This window comes from Ranitomeya variabilis, chromosome 1, assembly GCF_051348905.1.
Source record: "Ranitomeya variabilis isolate aRanVar5 chromosome 1, aRanVar5.hap1, whole genome shotgun sequence".
Taxonomy (NCBI): Eukaryota; Metazoa; Chordata; class Amphibia; order Anura; family Dendrobatidae; genus Ranitomeya; species Ranitomeya variabilis.
Genome location: NC_135232.1, coordinates 975,964,729 through 975,988,078, shown reverse-complemented (window position 1 = coordinate 975,988,078; position 23,350 = coordinate 975,964,729).

Below are 23,350 nucleotides of genomic sequence, written 5' to 3'. Positions count from 1 at the left end.
TTTTTAGCAGGAACCGGGCTGAACACAAAACCTTCCAAACCGCATGCAGCTCTCTGTGGTTTGAGGAATTGCTGCCGTCTTCCAGATTCCATTGTCCCTGGAAGAATCTTCCGAGTACCTGGCCACCCCAGCCCTGCTGACTCGCGTCCGTTGTTACCGTGACTGCCGGAGTCTGGATCCAAGGGACACCCAACCGAAGGTTTTCTGACACCGTCCACCATCGTAGGGATTGTCTGACCCGATGAGACAGAAGAAACTGCCTGTCCAACGAAGACTGTCTTCTGTCCCATGATTTTAGAACCACCCTTTGCAACTGACGGGAGTGGAATTGACTCCAGCTGACACATGGGATACAAGCTGTCATGATTCCTAAGATCTTCATCGCATCTCTTATTGTCACTCGATTCCTTGCAAACTGTCGAACTTTCTTTATCAGATCGGATCGTATTTTGTCCGGAAGGAATGATTTTCTGATCTTCGAATCCAGCACTACACCTAAGAACTGTCTTCTTGATCTTGGAGTTAGATGTGACTTTCCCCAGTTCAACACCCATCCTAATTTCTGCAGTGTGGAGATCACCAATTAAGAATCGATCTTGAGTTGCCCTACAGAGTCTGCTACCAACAGGAAATCGTCGAGATATGGAATTATCGTGATATCTCGTTTCCTGAGATAAGACACGATCTCTATGATGAGTTTTGTGAAAACTCTTGGAGCCGACGCCAATCCAAATGGAAGGCAACGAAACTGATAATGGAAGACCTCTCCTTCCTTCTCTACGGCAAATCTCAGGTATCTCTGATGATGTGGAAATATTGGCACGTGGTAATATGCACTTTTTAAGTCTAAAGTGCACATTACCACGTCTTTTCCTAGAAGGGGAATTGTGGAGCGGATGGATTCCATCTTGAACCTTTTGTATTGTAGCCATCTGTTTAGAGGCTTGAGATTTATAATGGTTCGGGATTCTCCTGAAGGTTTTTTTTATAGAAAAGAGACCCGAGTAGTGACCTGTTTTTATCTGGTGAGGAGGAACAGGAGATATCGCCCCCATCTGGTGGAGATCCTGAACGTCCGACCACATTGGATAGACTGAAGAGAGACGGGCGTTGGATACAAAATATCTTTCTGGGGGAAGGGAGTTGAATTCTATCCTGTACCCCTGAGATATAACCTGAAGGACCCATGGACTTGTGGTAATTTTCTCCCACTCCTCTAGGTAGTTTATCAACCATCCCCCTATCCTGGTGGCGTCATTTTCTCCGGATCTCTGACCTAGGGTTCGAGGGACCAGGATCTCTATTTCGGTTCCTATTTTCTCCCCCTTTCTGGTAGCTCCATCTCCCTTGCTTACCCTTACCCCTATAGTCTGATCTTTGACTGTAATAGGGCCTACGAAAGGGCTGGAATTTTTTCTTTTTCTCCTCTGGAAACCCCTTCTTTTCATCAGAAGCTTTTTCCAGAATGTCATCTAATATAGGTCCAAAGACCCTGCCCCCCGAAAAGGGAATGGAACATAATTTGTTCTTTGAATGGACATCCCCCGACCAACTTTTTAACCATATAGCCCTTCGGGCAGCATTTGATAATGATTGGCCTCTAGCCGTGAATCTCACAGATTCTGCCGTAGCATCTGCGAGAAACCCCGTTGCTAGTTTTAACAAAGGGATAGCTTTTACAATAGATTCCCTAGAGGCTTTTGCTGACAATTGGTCTTTCAAGTCGTCCACCCATAGATGCATTGCTCTCGCCACAGATGTTGCCGCTATATTTGTGCGGATCACTGCGGCCGAACTCTCCCACGTTCTTTTAAGGAGACCATCTGCCTTCCTGTCCATAGGCTCCTTCAAGTTCGAGGAGTCTTCAAATGGTATAGCAGTTCTCTTGAAACATTTGCTAGTGGGATGTCAATTTTCGGTATAGCTTCCCAATCTTTGACCTCCTCATGGTCAAAAGGGAGACGTAGCCTAAAATCTCTTGGAATGGAGATCCTCTTCTCTGCCTCTTCCCACTCTTCTAAAATCATTGAACTGCGGGAAGAGGTGATGAAGAGGTTAATGGCTGCTAACTGAGACCAGGTTAGAGACTAGCCGGCTCGGACTCACCAAATGTGGGCATTAACCGGGAAGACCTTTGATGTTTGTGAACGTAGGCCCCCGAACATCTCATCCTGGACAGACTGGGAGGTTGAAGGCTCCTCGACCTGCATAGTCTGTCTCACCGCTCCCAGAAGCTCTTCTATATCGTTAGAAGAGAACAAGTATTTCTTTCCCCTCTGAGGAGGGTCTCTGCACACTTCCTCTTCCTCCATCTCAGAGTCTAAGGAACTGTCTTCAGATGACAGGTCAGACTCTCTCTGTCTCTTTCTGGACCTGGGAAGATCCTGGCAATCAGACTGGGTCGACAGGGGAGTAGAAAGGTTAGATATTGAAGCCTGCACTTCTTCTCTAACCATGGCCCTCATACTTGTTATTAGGGAGGCCTGCTCCTCCCCCACAATACGGGCAGTGCAGGGCTCACAGAGCGGTTTCTGCCAGGAGATGCCAAGCTTGGAGGCACATAAAGGACAGTTCCTATTACTTTTCTTCTCTCCCGATGAAGAACGCCCCTAAAATAAATAATAATATCGCTAAAGGGATATTCTACAGGGGCCGAAATAAATCACCTCACGAGGTGACTCACATGTGTCTGGGACCCCGGCCCCTCTGCGCTGACCGCAGCCACAGGATTTGGATCCTCCATAGCAGACGCCATCACCGCCGCTGCGCGTTTACCTACCTTTTATACCTTTAGTCCCCACTCCTCACCAGGAGCAAAGAGGACGCCGCCATTGTTCCCGGCCGTGACCCGGAAGTGACGCACGGCGCGGTGAACCGGAAGTTACTGGCCGCCATGTTTCGATGCCCGGCCAGCGTCCCGAGATCTCAGCATACCACCAGGCTCCGGAATCGCTTGCTAAGGGTGCACCCCTGCAGGAGCGACAACCAGGTACGTTGCGGAACATCCTCTGAGGTCGAGAGCCCCCCCAGGGGGAAGCGACCTCCTTTTACCAGGAGCAGCGCTGCACTGGTACAGGCTGAGGGACCCGATCACTTGGGTGTCAGCAACAGAGTATACACAGCGGGAAGGAAGAGGCCGAGCCCCCCCGATCCACACTCTCTGTAGGGACAGATGAATCTCTCGTCGTTCCCATCCACAGTGGGACAGGAAAAAACACTGAAGGGTGGAAAGGGGAGGGTCCTTTTGAACTCTCGTGGTTTCCTGTCCCACTACGGATGAGAAGGACGTCCTCCATGGTGCTGTCAGGTGGTGACCTGGAAATATCCGATATCGCCGATACCGATACCCGATACCAATGCAAGTCAATGGGACCAAAATATCGAAATTAAAATAAACCATTTCTTTCCTTGTAGGTTCATTCTACATGAAGGAAAACAACTAAGAATAATGTAGGATGTATTGGGGGAGGTGGCGGAGACATTAAAGGCATATAGGTTTAGCCCAATCAAATAGAATAGCAGGAATTTAAAAAAATTTTTTAAGACATTCGGAGTTACAAAGATATTGACTATATTAAGATTTTTTTTTATTTTGTCAGATATTGATGTTTCACTACTTCCTTGCCCTTCACCTTCTTTTTTACTTCTCCCACACTTTCTTCTTCATCATCCTCAGCAACAGCATCTTTGACATCAACTTCTTCTTCACCTTATTCATCTTCTTCTTCATCTTCTACCTATTTTTTTTTTGTTACATTCTTCATATTCTTTTTATTCAACTATTATTCTTCTTCATATTCTACTTCTTCATCATATTATTATTTGTGACAGGCATTCCTGTAGTTGTTATCTATAAAAGTTTGAAGATTACACCTTCCGTTCTGCCTGTCACAAAAGAGTTACAACAGGATTTGTCCGCGTTCAGTTAGGCCTGCAGTAGCAGGCTTTTTCCAGGGGCACCACGAGGAGGAACGGACTCACCCCCATACACTGCTTAGTCTTCTTCTGCTTATAATTTAGATAATATATTTTGCTCTGATGTTTAGTCTTATGCTTAATGTTCTTCTGCTCTTTGTTCTGCAGCCTCTTGTTCTTCTGCTTCTCGGTCTTCCGGGTCGTCGTCTTTAGGGTCTTGAACTTGGAAATGTAGCAGAAGGTAAAAGAAGGCTGATAAAATGCCGAGAACCAGCTGATGGAACTGGAACCCGGATGGCTACCCAAAGGTCCAAGAGCCAATGGAACTACCGAGGACCAGCTGACGTTACTGGAACCCGGTTACTAAGCAGGAGGTACCCGTGCCAGAAAGCACTACCAAGGACCACCTGACATTGGTGGAACTCGGATACCCAGAAGGAGGCACCTAAGCCAAAGGCTAGGCCCGGAACCAGCTGATGGTACTGGAACCAGGATGGGGAGCAGAAGGTACAAGAGAAAAAGACACTGCCAAGAACCAGCTGACGGTACTGGAACCCTGATGGGTAGCCGAAGGTACAAGAGCCAATGGAACTACCGAGGACCAGCTGACGTTACTGGAACCCGGTTACTAAGCAGGAGGTACCCGTGCCAGAAAGCACTACCAAGGACCACCTGACGTTGGTGGAACTCGGATACCCAGAAGGAGGCACCTAAGCCAAAGGCTCTGCCCGGAACCAGCTGATAGTACTGGAACCCGGATGGGTAGCCGAAGGTACATGAGCCAATGGAACTACCGAGGACCAGCTGACGTTACTGGAACCCGGTTACTAAGCAGGAGGTACCCATGCCAGAAAGCACTACCAAGGACCACCTGACGTTGGTGGAACTCGGATACCCAGAAGGAGGCACCTAAGCCAAAGGCTCTGCCCAGAACTAGCTGACGGTACTGGAACCAGGGGGACCTATTCAAGATTGTCTTCTTAGAGCCCCAACTAGCAGTGTTGGAGCCAAGGGTCAGCAGGGGGGCAGAGTGTAGGCCGAAGCCTGCACTGGAGGCAGCTTAGTGTCTGTTGTGTCTGCGTGGTGTTTGCAGGACACGTTGCCGGCTACACAGCAGGGGAACAGCTGACGTTACTGAACCCCACTGAAACAGTGGCGAGTGTTTTTCTCTGTGCATCCAGCACTTCTGGGCACCAACTGGCAGTGTTAGAGCCCAGGGACAGCAGGAGGAGCAGAGTGTAGGCCGAAGCCTGCACTGGAGGCAGCTTATTGTCTGTTGTGTCTGCGTGGTGTTTGCAGGACACGTTGCCGGCTACACAGCAGGTGAACAGCTGACGTTACTGAACCCCACTGACACAGTGGCGAGTGTTTTTCTCTGTGCAGCCAGCACTTCCGGGCACCAACTGGCGGTGTTAGAGCCCAGGGACAGCAGGAGGAGCAGTGTAGGCCGAAGCCTGCACTGGAGGCAGCTTAATGTCTGTTGTGTCTGCGTGGCGTTTGTAGGACACATTGCCGGCTACACAGCAGGGGAACAGCTGACGTTACTGTACCCCACTGACAAAGTGGCGAGTGTTTTTCTCTGTGCAGCCAGCACTTCCGGGCAGCAACTGGCGGTGTTAGAGCCCAGGGAATCAAGGAGGAGCAGAGTGTAGACCGAAGCCTGATTGGAGGAAGTTAAAAGGGAACCTTTAAACCCCCCCAAGGCGTTTGTAGCTGAAAGAGCCATCTTGTGCAGCACTAAGGATGCAAAGGGAAAAGGTGGCTCTTTTAATTATGCTCCTTGCAAACACAGAACTAAGCACTTATAAAATGTGTCCCCTGATACCGTGAAACTGTCCCGGAGGTGGGACTTTCCTTCAAAATGGGATGCAGCACAGCCGTCATTCCTACCCCCTTGGCGCTTTGCGCCACCTCCTCAGCATCGTTTGAATCTGTCCCCTAGCCTGCACTGTTATGTTATCCCTTGGCCATGTGCAGTTAGCGCTGTCCATCTTCTGACATCATTTGGTGTCAGGGTGGCTGCGCCTGTGCAGACGTGCTGTCCGAGATCCCGCCTGGCAGTGTCGTCTAATGTAATCACACTGTGGGCCAGGGATCCATGGGCATGCGCAGTGCATATCTTCGCCTCTCACTCCCCTCCTTCCGGCTTCTTCAGACTGTGCGGCATCATGGCCGTGGCATGCTATTAGGGATCAGCTGACGGTGCACAGTCTGAAGAAGGCAGAGGGAGATGAGTGAGAGCCTGAGGTGAAGATATGCACTGCGCATGCCCATGGATCCCAGGCCCACAGTGTGATTAAATCAGAAGAGACTGCGAGGCGGGATCTCGGGCTGCGCGGCCGCACAGGCACAGGCAGCCTGACAACAAATGATGTCAGAAGATGGGCAGTGATATCTGCGCATGGCCAAGGGATAACATAAAAGCGCAGGCTATGGGACAGATTCAAACAACGCTGAGGAGGCGGCGCATGGCGCCAAGGGGGTAGGGATGACGACTGTGCTGCGTCCCATTACGAAGGAAAGTCCCACCTCTGGGACGGTTTGACGGGTGAGGGGACACAATTCATAAGTGTAAGGTTCAGCGTATGAAAGGAGCACAACAAAGAGGCACCTTTTCCTTGTGCAGCATTACTGCAGCACAAGGTGGCTCTTTCAGTAACAAACGCCTGGGGGGGGACAGGTTCCCTTAAATTTCAGTTGTGGTGTCAGTGTGGCGTTCGCAGGACACATTGCCGCAACACAGCAGGGGAGCAGCTGGCGTTACTGAACCCCAATAACAGAGGAGCAACTGTTGACTGTGCAGACAGCACTTCCGGACAGCAACTGGCGGTGTTGGAGTCCAGGGAATGCAGGAGGAGCAGGCTAGAGTTATTGCTGCAACACAGCAGGGGAGCAGCTGGCGTTACTGAACCCCAATAACAGAGGAGCAACTGTTGACTGTGCAGACAGCACTTCCGGACAGCAACTGGCGGTGTTGGAGCCCAGGGAATGCAGGAGGAGCAGTGTGTAGGCCGATGCTTAATTGGAGCAAGTTGAAAGGGAACCTTTAACCCCCCAGGCGTTTGTAGCTGAAAGAGCCACCTTGTGCACCACAAATGATGCAAAAGGAAAAGGTGGCTCTTTTAATTATGCTCCTTGCAAACGCAGAACTAATCACTTATAAAATGTGTCCCCTGATACCGTGAAACCGTCCCGGAGGTGGGACTTTCCTTCATAATGGGACGCAGCACAGCCATCATTCCTACCCCCTTGGTGCCGTGCGCCGCCTCCTCAGCGATGTTTGAATCTGTCCCGTACCCTGCGCTGTTATGTTATCCTTTGGCCATGCGCAGTTAGCGCTGCCCGTCTTCTGATATCATTTGTTTTCAGGCTGGCTGCACCTGTGCGGACATGCTGCCCGAGATCCCATCTCGCAGTGTCATCTAATGTAATCACACTGTGGGCCTGGGATCCATGGGCATGTGCAGTGCATATCTTTGCCTCTCACTCCCCTTTTTCCGGCTTCTTCAGACTGTGCGGCATCACGGCCGTTGCATGCTATTAGGGATCAGCTGACGGCGCACAGTCTGAAGAAGGCAGAGGGAGATGAGTGAGAGCCTGAGGTGAAGATATGCACTGCGCATGCCCATGGATCCCAGGCCCGCAGTGTGATTAAAGCAGAAGAGACTGCGAGGAGGGATCTCGGGCAGTGTGGCCACACAGGCGCAGGCAGCCTGACAACAAATGATATCAGAAGACAGGCAGCGCTAAGTGCTCATGGCCAAGGGATAACAACAGCGCAGGCTATGGGACAGATTCAAACAACACTGAGGAGGCGCCGCACAACACCAAAGGGGTAGGAATGACGGCTGTGCTGCGTCCCATTACGAAGGAAAGTCCCACCTCCGGGACGGTCTCACGGTATCAGGGGACACATTTTATAAGTGTTAAGTTCTGCGTGTGCAAGGAGCTAAACTAAAAGAGCTACCTTTTCCTTGTGCACCATTACTGCTGCACAAGGTGGCTCTTTCAGTAACAAACGCCTGGGGGGGAACAGGTTCCGTTAAATTTCAGTAGTTGTGTCAGCATGGCGGTCGAAGGACACATTGCCGGCTACACGGCTGGGGATCAGCTGACATTACTGAATCCCAGTAACACTGGGTCATGTGTTTTGACTGTGCAGACGGCATTTCTGAGCATCAACTGGCGGTGTTGGAGCCCAGGGATTACAGTTCAGGTGGTAGAAACATGAATGCAACAGGAGACCTGGATACTGTAGCCAACCAATTATTTAATCAGGAAGAGGAGTGGCAAATTCCTGAGAGATCCAGGCCTTGTTCATTTTCAGAAAAGTAAGCCAGTCAACATTATCAGAGGATAGTCACATGCGACGGTCTGTTAGTACACCACCTGCGGCACTAAAGACGCGTTCCGATAATACACTAGCAGCAGGGCAAGCCAGCACCTCCAATGCATACTGGCTTAGCTCTGGCCATGTATCCAGCTTAGAGACCCAAAATTTGAAGTGGGATGAGCCGTCTGGGAGTACATTAAGAGGGCAAGACATGTAGTCTGTCACCATCTGACAGAAACGTTGCCTCCTGCTGACTGGAGCCGTCTGTGATGGTGTAGACATGTGTGGCGGGCACACAAAACTGTGCCACAGTTGGGCCATACTGGTCTTGCCTTATGCTGAGGCACTGCTTCTGCTCCCTCTTTGTGCAGAGCTTCCTCCACTGCCTCGACGCACTGAGCTGCTTTGTAAAGCACTAGCAGCACTGCTCTCATTTGCACTGGATAAGAGGATGGAATTCACCAGTGTGTCTTGGTACTCCCGCATTTTATGCTCCCGGATCAACGGTGTTATGAGGCTTTGTATGTTGTCCCAGTAGCGAGGATCTAGGAGGGTGTACACCCAATAATCAGCCGTGTTGAGAATGTGGGCGATGCAGCGGTCATTTCTCAGGCACTGCAGCATGTAATCAGCCATGTGCTGCAGACTGCCAACTGGCCAAGAAACGCTGTCCCCTGCTTGAGGCGTGATCTCTGCCTGCTTTGCATCACCCCACCCTCGCTCTACACACTGACTACTGGAGAATTGTGTAACTCCCTCCTCTGGACTGATGTCTTCCTCCTCCATTGACTCCTCCTCATCCTCCTCACAAAGTGTCCCCTGCCTAGGCCTTTGTGAGGAACCACGTAGCTCTGACTGTCCAGAAGCTGATGGAATTGGTGGCTCCTCATCTTCCACCTCTTCCACAACATCATCCCTTAGCTCTTGCAGTGTTTGTTGAAGCGGGCAGATAAGGGGGACAGTCATGCTGACTAGTGCATCATCTGCACTCGCCATCCGCGTGGAATCATCGAAGGAATGCAAAACCTGGTAGACGTCCTTCATAGTGGCCCACTCAGTGGTAGTGAAGTCTGAACGGCGCGGAGTGCGATTTCTTTGCGCCTGATGCAGCTGGTACTCCATTACTGCTGGCTGCTGCTCACACAACCGCTCCAACGTATGAAACGTGGAATTCCACCTGGTGGGTAGGTCACATATGATGCGATGTTCCGGAAGGCGGAATCGGCGCTGTAGAGCTGCAATGCGCGATCTTGCCATGCTGGAACGCCACAAGTGAGCACACTCTAGGCGGACCTTGTGCAGCAGTGCATCAAGATCCGGATAGTCCCTCAAAAAACTCTGCATGACCAAGTTGAGCACATGTGCCAGACATGGGATGTGAGTGAGGTTGCCTAGGGCAAGAGCTGCCACCAGATTTCGGCCATTGTCACACACTACCATGCCAGGCTGGAGATTCTTTGGCACAAACCACACGTCGCTCTCCTGCTTGATGGCATTCCAGAGCTCCTGCGCTGTGTGGCTTCGATTCCCCAAAGAAATTAATTTCAAGATGGCCTGTTGACGTTTGGCCACAGTTGTGCTCATGTCGGTCATAACAGGTAAACGTTCACGGGTCCATGTGGAGGTGGATTGTTATGGCTCCTGCAGCGATGATTCTGAGGAACTTGTGTATGAGGAGGAGTCAATGCGTACAGACTGGATTCCTGCAATTCTTGGAGTTGGCAGAACACGTCCTGCGCCACTAGCATGATCTGTACCCGGCTCAAAAACAATAACTCAATGGGCAGTGAGTGAAAGGTATCGCCCCTGTCCATGGTGACTGGTCCACGCATCAGTGGTGAGGTGGACCTTGCTACTGATGGCGTTCAGTAGCGCATGTTTTATGTGTCCCTCCACATGCTTGGGCAGGGACGGCTTGCCTGCTGAAATAAAAGCAGCTGGGCACATTGTATTGTGGGACTGCCAATGCCATCAAGTTACGGAAGCTGTCAGTCTCCACCAGCCTGAATGACAGCATTTCAAGGGACAGTAGTTTTGCAATGACAGCATTCAGAGCCTGTGCTCGGGGGTGGTTTGCCGAGAATGACCGCCTTTTCTCCCATGCCTGTGCTACCAATGGCTGTAGACTGGGCTGGGAGTGTGGGGATGACTGGGAACGTGGTGCTGTGGGTGAAATTACACTGGGTCGCTGGACAACAGTGCCAGAGGTTCTTCCATGGCGATCCTGTGAGGAAGCCAAACCAGCTGTGTGTGAGCTGGAGGAAGAGGCAACAACACGAGCTGAAGAGTTGGTAGGTGCCGCTGTTGGTTGGCCTAGGTCTTCAGTGTGTTTTTATAACTCCACCGCGTGCTTGGTCCGCACATGTTTCCACATATTTGTGGTATTGAGGTTGCTGACATTTTTCCCTCTTTTGACTTTCTGATGACACACCTTGCATTTGACAAAGCAAATGTCATCTGCAACTGTGTCAAAAAGGACCAGGCACTGCAAGTCTTGGGAGCGCCTGTTTTGGCTTTTGGAAAAGGCATGCTCCTAACGGGTGCCGAAGTGGAGGCTACAGGAACCGCAGCCTTCCCCCTTCCTCTCCCGCTTTGGCCCATTCGGGGAATCTCTTCCACAGAGCTGCTCCCACCACCTTCCTGTACCTCACGCCACGATGGGTCAAGGACCTCATCATCTACACTACCCTCTGCCACCAACTGCTTCTCCTGAGTAGTCTCGGCAGCACAGTACGCACCAGAAAGTGGCACCTGAGTGTCATCATCAGATGCGTACTGCGGTGTGGTGACCGGAGGCACTGGCCCACCCGTCTCTTCAGAGTCAGAGAGACAAAGCTGTTGGGCATCACTGCATACTGTCTCTTCTTCCATTTCTCCAATGCTGCTTGGCTGGCCCCCTGTTTCCAAGCCAAGAGATTCAGAGAACAGAAGTAGAGATGGCTCCTGTCCTGGGCACTCTGACTGCCTGGGTAATTTTGGCAGGTGGTGAAGAGACAGATGGGTGCTCTCCAGTGCTCTGTGCCTGAGAGGATGTGGCACTAATTGAAGTCGATGCGTTAGCTGCCATCCATCCGACAACGGCTTCAATTTGTTCTTCACGCAGCAGCGGTATACGGCGATCTCTGTTGTGAATTCCGTTCTCAGGCTCCCTCCTGTGGTCATGAGTGGTACTGTGTGAGTTCTGTTCTTGGGCTCCCTCTTGTGGCCTTTAGCATTACGGCTGGTCTGTAGGTGGCTCAGCTGTCTCGTTTCCTGCTATTCTGGTTCCTATTTAATTCACCTGGACCTTTACTGGTTGCCTGCTGTCGTTGTATTCAGTACTGGTTCTGATCTCTCCTGGACTTCACTTGTGACCTGTCTTCCCCTTGAGAAGCTAAGTTTTGCTAGTTCATTTGCTCATTGTTTCATTGAAAATGTTTCTCACTATCTGATGAGTTCAGTCCAGCTTGCTTATATGTGATTTTCTCGCTTGCTGGTAGCTCTGGGGTGCGGAGTGCGCCCCTCACATCGTGAGTCAGTGTGGGGGTTCTTGTATTCTCTGCGTGGATAGTTTTTGATAGTGTTTTTTACTGACCGCACAGATCCCTTGCTATCTTCTGACTATTTAGTATTAGCGGGCCTCATTTTGCTAAAACCTGTTTTCATTTCTATGTTTGTGCTTTCCCCTTAACTCACCGTTATTTTTTGTGGGGGGCTGTCTAAACTTTGGGGATATTTCTCTGAGGCAAGTGAGGCTTGCTTTCTCTCTAGGGGTAGCTAGTTTCTCAGGCTGTGAAGAGGCGTCTAGGATTTTAGGTAACGCTCCACGGCTGCCTTTAGTGTGTTTGGATAGGATCAGTGTTGCGGTCAGTATAGTTCTCACATCCCCAGAGCTTGTCCTATATTCCGTTTACCTATCAGGTCAGTTTTGTGATCCTTGCCACCAGGATCCATAACAGATCTCCTACAAAGCTGCGCATGAAGGACTGTTCCCTGCTGAAACTGGGTGATGATGAGTCACCGGTGCCCGCAGCAGGCACAGAATCCCCACATCCTTTCCCTGCTCCGCGCCCACGCCCACGTGCTTTACTCCCTGCCTTCTTCACCTTGGTTGACTGATAAAGATAAGCAGAAAAGTACTAAGGGCTTAGTGTGCTTATTCCTGAACAGCTCCTAACAGGTATAAGAAACACTAATTTTCTAAAGTGTGGACTAGACTTTAATATGAGCTAATGTGGCCTACACAACTGTAAAGTGGTGTGTTTGGTGAAATTTATTAATTTTATTTATTTTTTTTGCAGAACTGACTACAGAGTGAGCTGCACTCACACACAGACCATGCAGACAGCCATGAACGGCGCTGCAAGGCTAAAACAAGCTCCTCTATGAAATCCTATATAGTGTTTTTCCACAATCTAGCAGGATACGGAGGGAAAGCCACTAATAGGAAATATTTGAAAAAATGTGCAGCAGGCTGCACTAATTGCAAAAAAGGACAATGGATTGAACGGTATGAGGCAGTCACACACCCTGAGCTGACTGCAACCAGCTGTGGCTGCGGACAGACTACAGAGCGATGTGCACTCACACAGAGACCGTGCAGACAGCCGTAAACGGCGCTGCAAGGCCAAAAAAAGCTGCTCTATGTAATCCTATGTAGTGTTTTTCCACAATTTAGCTGGATACGGATGGAAAGCCACTAATAGGAAATATTTGAAAAAATGTGCAGCAGGCTGCACTAATTGCAAAAAAGGACAATGGATTGAACGGTATGAGGCAGTCACACACCCTGAGCTGACTGTAACCAGCTGTGGCTGCGGACAGACTACAGAGCGATGTGCACTCACACAGAGACCGTGCAGACAGCCGTAAATGGCGCTGCAAGGCCAAAAAAAGCTGCTCTATGTAATCCTATGTAGTGTTTTTCCACAATTTAGCTGGATACGGATGGAAAGCCACTAATAGGAAATATTTGAAAAAATGTGCAGCAGGCTGCACTAATTGCAAAAAAGGACAATGGATAGAACAGTATGAGGCAGTGACGCACTCTGAGCTGACTACAACCAGCTGTAGCTGCAGACAGACTACAGAGCGATGTGCACTCACACACACAGAGACCTTGCAGACAGCTGTGAACAGCGCTGCAAGGCAAAAGCAAGGATCTCACACAGCGGTTGGTAAATTAGCCTTGGTAAAGCACAATGAAGCAAATCGCTATGTCTACACTGGCCCTCAGTCAGAACACAGCATCCTTTCCCTAACTGAATTCACAGCAGAGTGAGCCCTAAATGGCGGCAGCAACTTTTATAATGCATCATGACATCATTTCAGCAGCCAATCACAGCCATGCCAGTACTTCCATGCCCACCATGCAGAACAGGATGTGCCCACACTTCTAATCATTCCTCAATTGTGGGAACTTCCGATTCCGGTATCCGATATACTGAAAATATCAGAACTCGGTGTCGGAATTCTTATACCGCAAATATCGGCCGATACCCGATACTTGTGGTATCGGAATGCTCAACACTAGTGACCAATATATATTTTTATATGGAACATCTGATTATATAAATAACATTTTTGAAATTGCTTGATAGTAAATGTTTGTGGTTTGGTAGTGTCAGTAAACTGGGTATATTGTAATGCATATCTGCAGGTATTGTACTTTTGACTCCGCATTTGTAAAAACTTTTGTAATCTCGCCATGATTTCTTACAGGTATTGACACCTGAGAAAAAAATGGGAAAAATAATATTCCTCAGTAAAGGAGCGTTTTTTTGCTACAATGTGGCAGTCATTTTCTAATAGTGTAGATAAAATACTATTCTCAAATAATACAGGCAAATACTTAATGATAATATTTTTAATCAAGGGAAATTGAGAGATATACTTTAAAGATAATAAAGGTTTAGAATCTCCTAAATCATTTTTTTCCGAATTGTGATATATTGCAATTAATTCAATCTGAACATTTTTTCTTTTATATGATATTTTTACCTCTATTCATCATCCAATTAGGATAGCCATGATCCTGTAGTCTATCTTGTGATCTATCAATTTTATATGCTGCATTTGAAGGATTAAATAATAAAATAGACAAGTATTTTAAAGTGGAAAAACAATGGAGGAACCCTCCACCAGTGCCACTAATAGAAACATTTAGATAAATCCACATATAGTTTTTTTGGACTGTAATAAGGGCCAACTGCAAACAACACCATTGGAAAATAACAAAGAAAAGAATAACAGTCATGAAGCCCATCAGAAATAACTAGTAGTAAATTTTTATTTGTATCAAAACAGGGAAAGGGGCAAATAGGGCTAAAAAACGTTAAAAGTAAATATTCACAGCATCCAAAAATCACCTAGGACAGGCATGTCACAGGTGTGAAGAATCCATATCAAATATCCATATCATTAATATCTATATACAGTGGGGCAAAAAAGTATTTAGTCAGTCAGCAATAGTGCAAGTTCCACCACTTAAAAAGATGAGAGGCGTCTGTAATTTACATCATAGGTAGACCTCAACTATGGGAGACAAACTGAGAAAAAAAAAATCCAGAAAATCACATTGTCTGTTTTTTTATCATTTTATTTGCATTTTATGGTGGAAAATAAGTATTTGGTCAGAAACAAATAATCAAGATTTCTGGCTCTCACAGACCTGTAACTACTTCTTTAAGAGTCTCCTCTTTCCTCCACTCATTACCTGTAGTAATGGCACCTGTTTAAACTTGTTATCAGTATAAAAAGACACCTGTGCACACCCTCAAACAGTCTGACTCCAAACTCCACTATGGTGAAGACCAAAGAGCTGTCAAAGGACACCAGAAACAAAATTGTAGCCCTGCACCAGGCTGGGAAGACTGAATCTGCAATAGCCAACCAGCTTGGAGTGAAGAAATCAACAGTGGGAGCAATAATTAGAAAATGGAAGACATACAAGACCACTGATAATCTCCCTCGATCTGGGGCTCCACGCAAAATCCCACCCCGTGGGGTCGGAATGATCACAAGAACCGTGAGCAAAAATCCCAGAACCACGCGGGGGGACCTAGTGAATGAACTGCAGAGAGCTGGGACCAATGTAACAAGGCCTACCATAAGTAACACACTACGCCACCATGGACTCAGATCCTGCAGTGCCAGACGTGTCCCACTGCTTAAGCCAGTACATGTCCGGGCCCGTCTGAAGTTTGCTAGAGAGCATTTGGATGATCCAGAGGAGTTTTGGGAGAATGTCCTATGGTCTGATGAAACCAAACTGGAACTGTCGTGTTTGGAGGAAAAAGAATACTGAGTTGCATCCATCCAACACCATACCTACTGTAAAGCATGGTGGTGGAAACATCATGCTTTGGGGCTGTTTCTCTGCAAAGGGGCCAGGACGACTGATCCGGGTACATGAAAGAATGAATGGGGTCATGTATCGTGAGATTTTGAGTGCAAACCTCCTTCCATCAGCAAGGGCATTGAAGATGAAACGTGGCTGGGTCTTTCAACATGACAATGATCCAAAGCACACCGCCAGGGCAACGAAGGAGTGGCTTCGTAAGAAGCATTTCAAGGTCCTGGAGTGGCCTAGCCAGTCTCCAGATCTCAACCCTACAGAAAACCTTTGGAGGGAGTTGAAAGTCCGTGTTGCCAAGTGAAAAGCCAAAAACATCACTGCTCTAGAGGAGATCTGCATGGAGGAATGGGCCAACATACCAACAACAGTGTGTGGCAACCTTGTGAAGACTTACAGAAAACGTTTGACCTCTGTCATTGCCAACAAAGGATATATTACAAAGTATTGAGATGAAATTTTGTTTCTGACCAAATACTTATTTTCCACCATAAAATGCAAATAAAATGATAAAAAAACAGACAATGTGATTTTCTGGATTTTTTTTTCTCAGTTTGTCTCCCATAGTTGAGGTCTACCTATGATGTAAATTACAGACGCCTGTCATCTTTTTAAGTGGTGGAACTTGCACTATTGCTGACTGACTAAATACTTTTTTGCCCCACTGTATATATATATGCAATCCACAGTGAGAGGCACCCCAGAGTATAAATGAGTAATGATCAATACTAGTACCTTAGTAGATTGCGAAAATAAGATCACCAGGGGCATGCCCGTCCACCCCGACGTGCATTTCAGTCAAAAGACCTTTCTCAAGGGGCGTGATTTTTGGATGCTGTGAATATTTACTTTTAAAGTTTTTTAGCCCTATTTGCCCCTTTCCCTGTTTTGATACCAACAAAGATTTACTACTAGTTATTTCTGATGGGCTTCATGACTGTTATTCTTTTCTCTGTTAGTTTCCAATGCATTTGAAGGATCACTACAATTTCTGATAATTCTGGAAAATTCACCTACTTGTTGCATGCAGAATAGTCTTACCAGAAAGGGGCTTACAGAACATGGAAGTTCATATTAACTTGTTAGGAATTGCTCATAGTTGCAAATTGAGGAAAGTAATGTCCAAATAATCATATGAAAACTTAAATTTTAAATGAAAGGGATTTGAATTGATATAATCAAGAAACGGAGGTACAGCAGATACATCGCTACTCCATATGAGGAGCATGTCATTGATGTATCTGCCTTATGCAACTTAATAAGTGCATGTAGTGTAGGAAAAACTGAGTTCTCTACGATTAGAATATCAATCTGTTTTTTTAAATGTCAAATGAAAAACCATTAGGTTCTAAATCAGTAGCAAATTTGGAAAAAAATGTGGTGAATTTAGAAGGAAGTTTGGAATAAGTGGCAGAATCGCTGAGCATTTCCAAGATTTGTGCCCTGTATATATCAACGTCCATAATAACTACCATGCCACCTTTAGCCAACATCTTGACAATAATTTTAGTCATATGTGTCAATTCAGGCAAAGCTTTTTATAATTTGGAAGTAAGATTAGAGTTGGTTGGGATTAAAAATGTATAATTGCGTAAGACCAAAAGATCTTTTCATTGAGATCCTAGAAATGATCCATACATTCAAAGGGAGATTGGATGGGATAGAAATAGGAATTTAAGATTAGCCTCTTGGTTGGTGGTTCTGGGAATAATGTCAGTCTCCAATTTTTCCAAATCCAAAGCCACAATCTGTTCACGGAATTCAAAAGAACTATAGGAATTATGGCTGTTCGTTTTTGGGAAAGTCTGATGCTCCTTTTGTTCAGTCCAAAAATGTTTCTTGATGGTAATATTGCGTATTGGATTAATATCCAAAATAGTAAAAAATAGCTCAAAGTCCATTGTGGGAACAAAATTGAGTCCATATAATAAAACCGGAGTCTTTATGAGGAGATTTTTTGGAGTGAGATTTGTTGGAGTCAGAAGTTCCTGATTCATAAAGAGGCATATGCTTCTTCATCAATCAGGAGCACAGGATGAGTGGCATCCACTGCTGTGTGTACCTTGCCACAAATGCTACTCCAGTCCCTGCAGGAGTAAGATGTATGGCATAGCGAATGTCATTCATCATGAATTTAATGAGCGGTGGTCGCCTCATCCCACACCAATTCTGCCTATTTTGTCGGAACTGGGCAAAAATGGCATGAAAATGTCAAAAGCCTCATAATTTTACAACAGCCGCCTGTCGCACCAAAAATATGCTAGCTTTCTAAGCCTTTTACACCTGAGTAATTGTGTAAAAGGTGTGATGAATCAGGCCTTATGTGTTAAAATCTGTTTGCACTAACTGACAAGTGGCTAAACGAGAACTTCTCAGCTACTTATTTGCTGAACATTTGTCATTTAACAGCCTGTTCACATAGGCAGACTGTTCTAAGATACGCACTAAACTATTGTAGCGCCTATGTCTCTGCCTGCAGTCCCTGTCTCCCTGTAGAGACACCAGTGTACTCACCGCCGTGGCTGCTGTCCTGCTTCTTCTGGCTTCTGCTGCTTGGGTTGCATGCACCGCAAGCAGGTCTCGAGGCACTGTGGTTAAGGCACACATGTGCACACTTCTATGTCTTAAACAAGCCACACGCGGTCCTGTAAAGTGTCCCCAGCCAATAGCTGGAGGTCACTTACTATTTAAAGCACCTCCTCCAACATGGAGGTGCCTGTGCAATGTTGTGAGTTTGTTCCTAACACTCTTGTCAGTTCTCAAGTCTCAGTGCTTGTATCTCAACATGCTGCACCCACCAGTGCTCTTCTCAATGGCAGCTGAATTTGCTGCACCCACTAGTGTTCACCTCAACCACAGCAGTTCCTGTTGCACCTGCCAGTGCTCACCTCAATGGCAGCCGAGCTAGCTGCACCTGCCAGTGCTCCCCTCAATGGCAGCCAAGCCTGTTGCATCCACCAGTACTCACATCAATGACAGCTAGTCCAGTTGTACCCACCAGTGCTCAAATCAACAGCAGCCGAGCCTGCTGCACCCGCCAGTGCTCATCTCTCCATCAGCCTGTCCTCTCTGCACCTGCGGTTCCAGTCATCTCTGTCTGCCTACATCTGTTGGACTTTCTCTCAAGCTGCCACATCTACCCATTCCTAGGGGTCAGCTGCCATCTACCCAAGGTCAGTCCTGGAGTAGCATCTGGACTACCTCCCTAGTCTCTCCTTGGATCTCGGTGTCGTTAGCCACTGCGTATACATGCTCAGATTGGTTGAGGCTCCTAGCCACGCACCTCCAGGTCTTCCTTGGGCTTTGACACAGTGGTTACACCACCCAACCCATTACAGCGATCTGTAATAATGCACATAGGCTACCATTGTACTCATGCATGACGGGTTCTGTTAACACGGGATGATGCACTACCGAGAGCAATTATCTTTTGTGTAAGCCAAAAGATCATTTCACCCAATCAATGAGTGCTTTGCTTGTACATCAAGGGATTGATAGCCTGTTCAGATTGTGTGGATATTATTAAAACAAGCATTATTAGGAACACTCATGCACAAGATTTGTGCAAAATTATTGCACATGCACTTTTATTCTATAATGTCTGATATTTTTTGCATACATCCTCTCTGAGTTGTCTAGTGCTGCGGAATATATTGGCGGTTTATAAATAAAATTATCATTAATATTATTTTATTATGATTTTTCTTTTTCTTTACAAAATCAGGTAAAAATTATATGTTGTCTCAAGTCTAAGGATTAACATCTGTTCAAACATAATTTCAATTTAAACTCCAAAATGTACATTTTCATAATTAAGATTGTTGGAGACAATATTCAATTAGTTTAGTAGGAAGCATGAAAATATGGGAACTTGAAAAAGTACGGTTAGCATGTGATGTGTCACATGACTATTACAATCATTATTATGTATTTTGTTTATTTGTTAATTACAGTTTCCCAAGGTGAATGGTGTTATCTCTGCGAGGATAGAGTGAAATTTAATTTAATTAGCATTTTCATATGCATAATCTTTGTGCATAATGTCTATCAATAGTGCTGAACATAGAAGACAGGATTAAAGATTTAAATGGGCATCCTGCGATGGTTTCACTTTCTGCAAGACAGAAGAGATTAGTCTAAGATAACATGTCTGCCTTTATTATCTATCCTAACCTATAGTACACTAAAAATGGGTCTTAAAAATCAGGGCCCTGAGCCCCAAAATACATGTCTTCCCTTCCATTCCTCATCCGACCACGTAAAAGAGGAACTATACTATATATAATTATTGTATAACACTGTTGCTAACCATAAAATTCATTATTCAAAGACTTATATTACCAAAATTATTACTATCCAAGGCCAAAATAACACCGCTACACAATATCTACTACCATTACCACTACATAGTGAATACATAATATTATTAGTGATGAGCGAGTGTGCTTGTTACTCGAGTTTTCCGAACATGCTCGGATGTTCTCCAAGTATCTTGGGCGTGCTCGTAGATTATGTTTGTGTCCCCGGAGCTGCGTGATTTGTGGCTGTTAGACAACCTGAACACATACAAGGATTGCCTGTTTGTTAGTGAATCCCCACATGTATTCAGGCTGTCTAGCAGCCGCAAATCATGCAGTTGCGGGGACTCAAACATAATATGCGAGCATGCCCAAGATACTCAGAGAGCACCCGAGCATGCTCAGAAAACTCAAGTAATGAGCACACTCGCTCATCACTACTCATGCCTAATCTTGATCACAGAACCGTCAAAACTTTTGTTGTAAATAGTCTAAAGGGTTGAAAAAAAATGAATTGAGAAAAAAAAAGACACATATTGACTGCCAAAGATTTGAGAAGAATCAAACACAAAGCTACCAGGACCCCTTGATCATCCAATGTTGTCATATTTCAGAACTGCAACCTCACTATAATACCCAGAAGTAAAAGGTGTTCAGTGCTCAGAGACAAGGCCAAGATAAAGAAGGCTAAAACCTGACCACTGCTAAACAAGACAAAGAAGTTGAAACATTGAAAGACTGCGCCAAGAAATATCTGAAGACAGATTTCTCAAAGGTTTTATGGAGAGATGAGAGTTTCTCCTGATGGGCCAGATGGATGGTTCTGACTGGTTCAGTAACAGGCACAGACCGCCATTTCAACAAGTTGGAGGCTGGGTACTTCTATGGGCTGGTATTATTAAAGATGAGGTAGTTGGACCTTTTCAGGTTGAAGATGGACTCAAAATCAACTCCCAAACCTACTGCCAGTTTTTAGAAGACACTTTCTTCATCCCCCGCCACGATGTGGACAAGCATGATGAGGTCACCACTAGTGTTGAGCGATACCGTCCGATACTTGAAAGTATCGGTATCGGAAAGTATCGGCCGATACCGGCAAAGTATCGGATCCAATCCGATACCGATACCCGATACCAATACAAGTCAATGGGACTCAAGTATCGGACGGTATTCCTGATGGTTCCCAGGGTCTGAAGGAGAGGAAACTCTCCTTCAGGCCCTGGGAACCATATTAATGTGTAAAATAAAGAATTAAAATAAAAAATATCGCTATACTCACCTGTCCGACGCAGCCGGGACCTCAGCGAGGGAACCGGCAGCGTTGTTTGTTTAAAATTCGCGCTTTTACTTGGTTACGTGAAGTCCCGGCTTGTGATTGGTCAGGGCGGCCATGTTGCCGGGACGCGGACCAATCACAGCAAGCCGTGACGAAATTACGTCACGGCTTGCTGTGATTGGTCCGCGTCCCGGCAACATGGCCGCCATTAACCAATCACAAGCCGTGACGTCACGGGAGGCTGGACATGCGCGTATTTTGAAAAGCGCGCGTGTCCAGCCTCCAGTGACGTCCCGGCTTGTGATTGGTTAATGGCGGCCATGTTGCCGGGACGTCACTGGAGGCTGGACACGCGCGCTTTTCAAAATACGCGCATGTCCAGCCTCCCGTGACGTCCCGGCTTGTGATTGGTTAATGGCGGCCATGTTGCCGGGACGTCACTGGAGGCTGGACACGCGCGCTTTTCAAAATACGCGCATGTCCAGCCTCCCGTGACGTCCCGGCTTGTGATTGGTTAATGGCGGCCATGTTGCCGGGACGTCACTGGAGGCTGGACACGCGCGCTTTTCAAAATACGCGCATGTCCAGCCTCCCGTGACGTCACGGCTTGTGATTGGTTAATGGCGGCCATGTTGCCGGGACGTCACTGGAGGCTGGACACGCGCGCTTTTCAAAATACGCGCATGTCCAGCCTCCCGTGACGTCACGGCTTGTGATTGGTTAATGGCGGCCATGTTGCCGGGACGTCACTGGAGGCTGGACACGCGCGCTTTTCAAAATACGCGCATGTCCAGCCTCCCGTGACGTCACGGCTTGTGATTGGTTAATGGCGGCCATGTTGCCGGGACGCGGACCAATCACAGCAAGCCGTGACGTAATTTCGTCACGGCTTGCTGTGATTGGTCCGCGTCCCGGCAACATGGCCGCCCTGACCAATCACAAGCCGGGACTTCACGTAACCAAGTAAAAGCGCAAAATTTAAACAAACAACGCTGCCGGTTCCCTCGCTGAGTTCCCGGCTGCGTCGGACAGGTGAGTATAGCGATATTTTTTATTTTAATTCTCTTTTTTACACATTATTACATTAATGTTGTTGCGATACCCGATACCCGATACCACAAAAGTATCGGATCTCGGTATCGGAAATTCCGATACAGCAAGTATCGGCCGATACCCGATACTTGCAGTATCGGAATGCTCAACACTAGTCACCACACTTAAACTTCACCACACTGCTGCCGGAGCTGCAGCGCAGAGGTGGCTTGGACGTGGCAGGAGATAGTAAGCTCTCTAAGAGTAGTCGAAGACTGAATATACTATTAGGCTATGTGCACACACTGTGGATTACTCTGCAGATTTTTCCGGACTGATTTTGGTAAATCCACAGGTAATCCGCACTGCGGATTTCCTGCGGAATTACTGAGGATATACCGCCTTTTTTTTTGTTTTTTGTGCGGATTTCACATGCGGTTTTACACCTGCAGATTCCTATTATGGAGCAGGTGTAAATCGCTGCGGAATCCGCACAAAGAATTGAAATGCTGCGGAATAAACAACGCTACGTTTCCGCTCGTTTTTTTCTGCAGCATGTGCACTGCGGATTTTTTTTTCCATAGGTTTACATGGTACTGTAAACACATGGAAAACTGCTGCGAATCTGCAGCGGCCAGTCCACTGCGGTTCCGCAGCAAAATCCGCAGCGTGTGCACATACCCTAATAGGAGGGTCTGGTGTTACTGTTATTTTTACTATGAGCTACCTTATGGGGCAATGGGAGGGAAAGAGGATTGTGAAAGGGGCACACTATGCAGAGGGGGGACATAATGGTAAGGGGCAGTGTGGAGGGACATTGCGAAGAGGGGCATTGTGGGGGAATATTTATTATGGAGAGAGGCAGGAGGATATTTTCTGCAGGTAGCACAGTGATGGACAATTGTTTATTCAGGGGCACAGCATGAGAAATATTTTTATTTATTGGGCAGTATAATGCAACTTTTATGTTTAAGGAAACTATGTCAGGAACTGTTGCTGAAGGCCAGAGCGGAGGGAAATATAGAAAGATATCATAGTGTCTGTGCAATGACAAAAAAGCTTGGAGACGAGATAGGAATGACTTCAGTCAGGAAGGATGTCACCTGTTACCTGAATGTAAATATTTATTTGTGATAATAACTAAGTCTCATCAGTACTGTGGT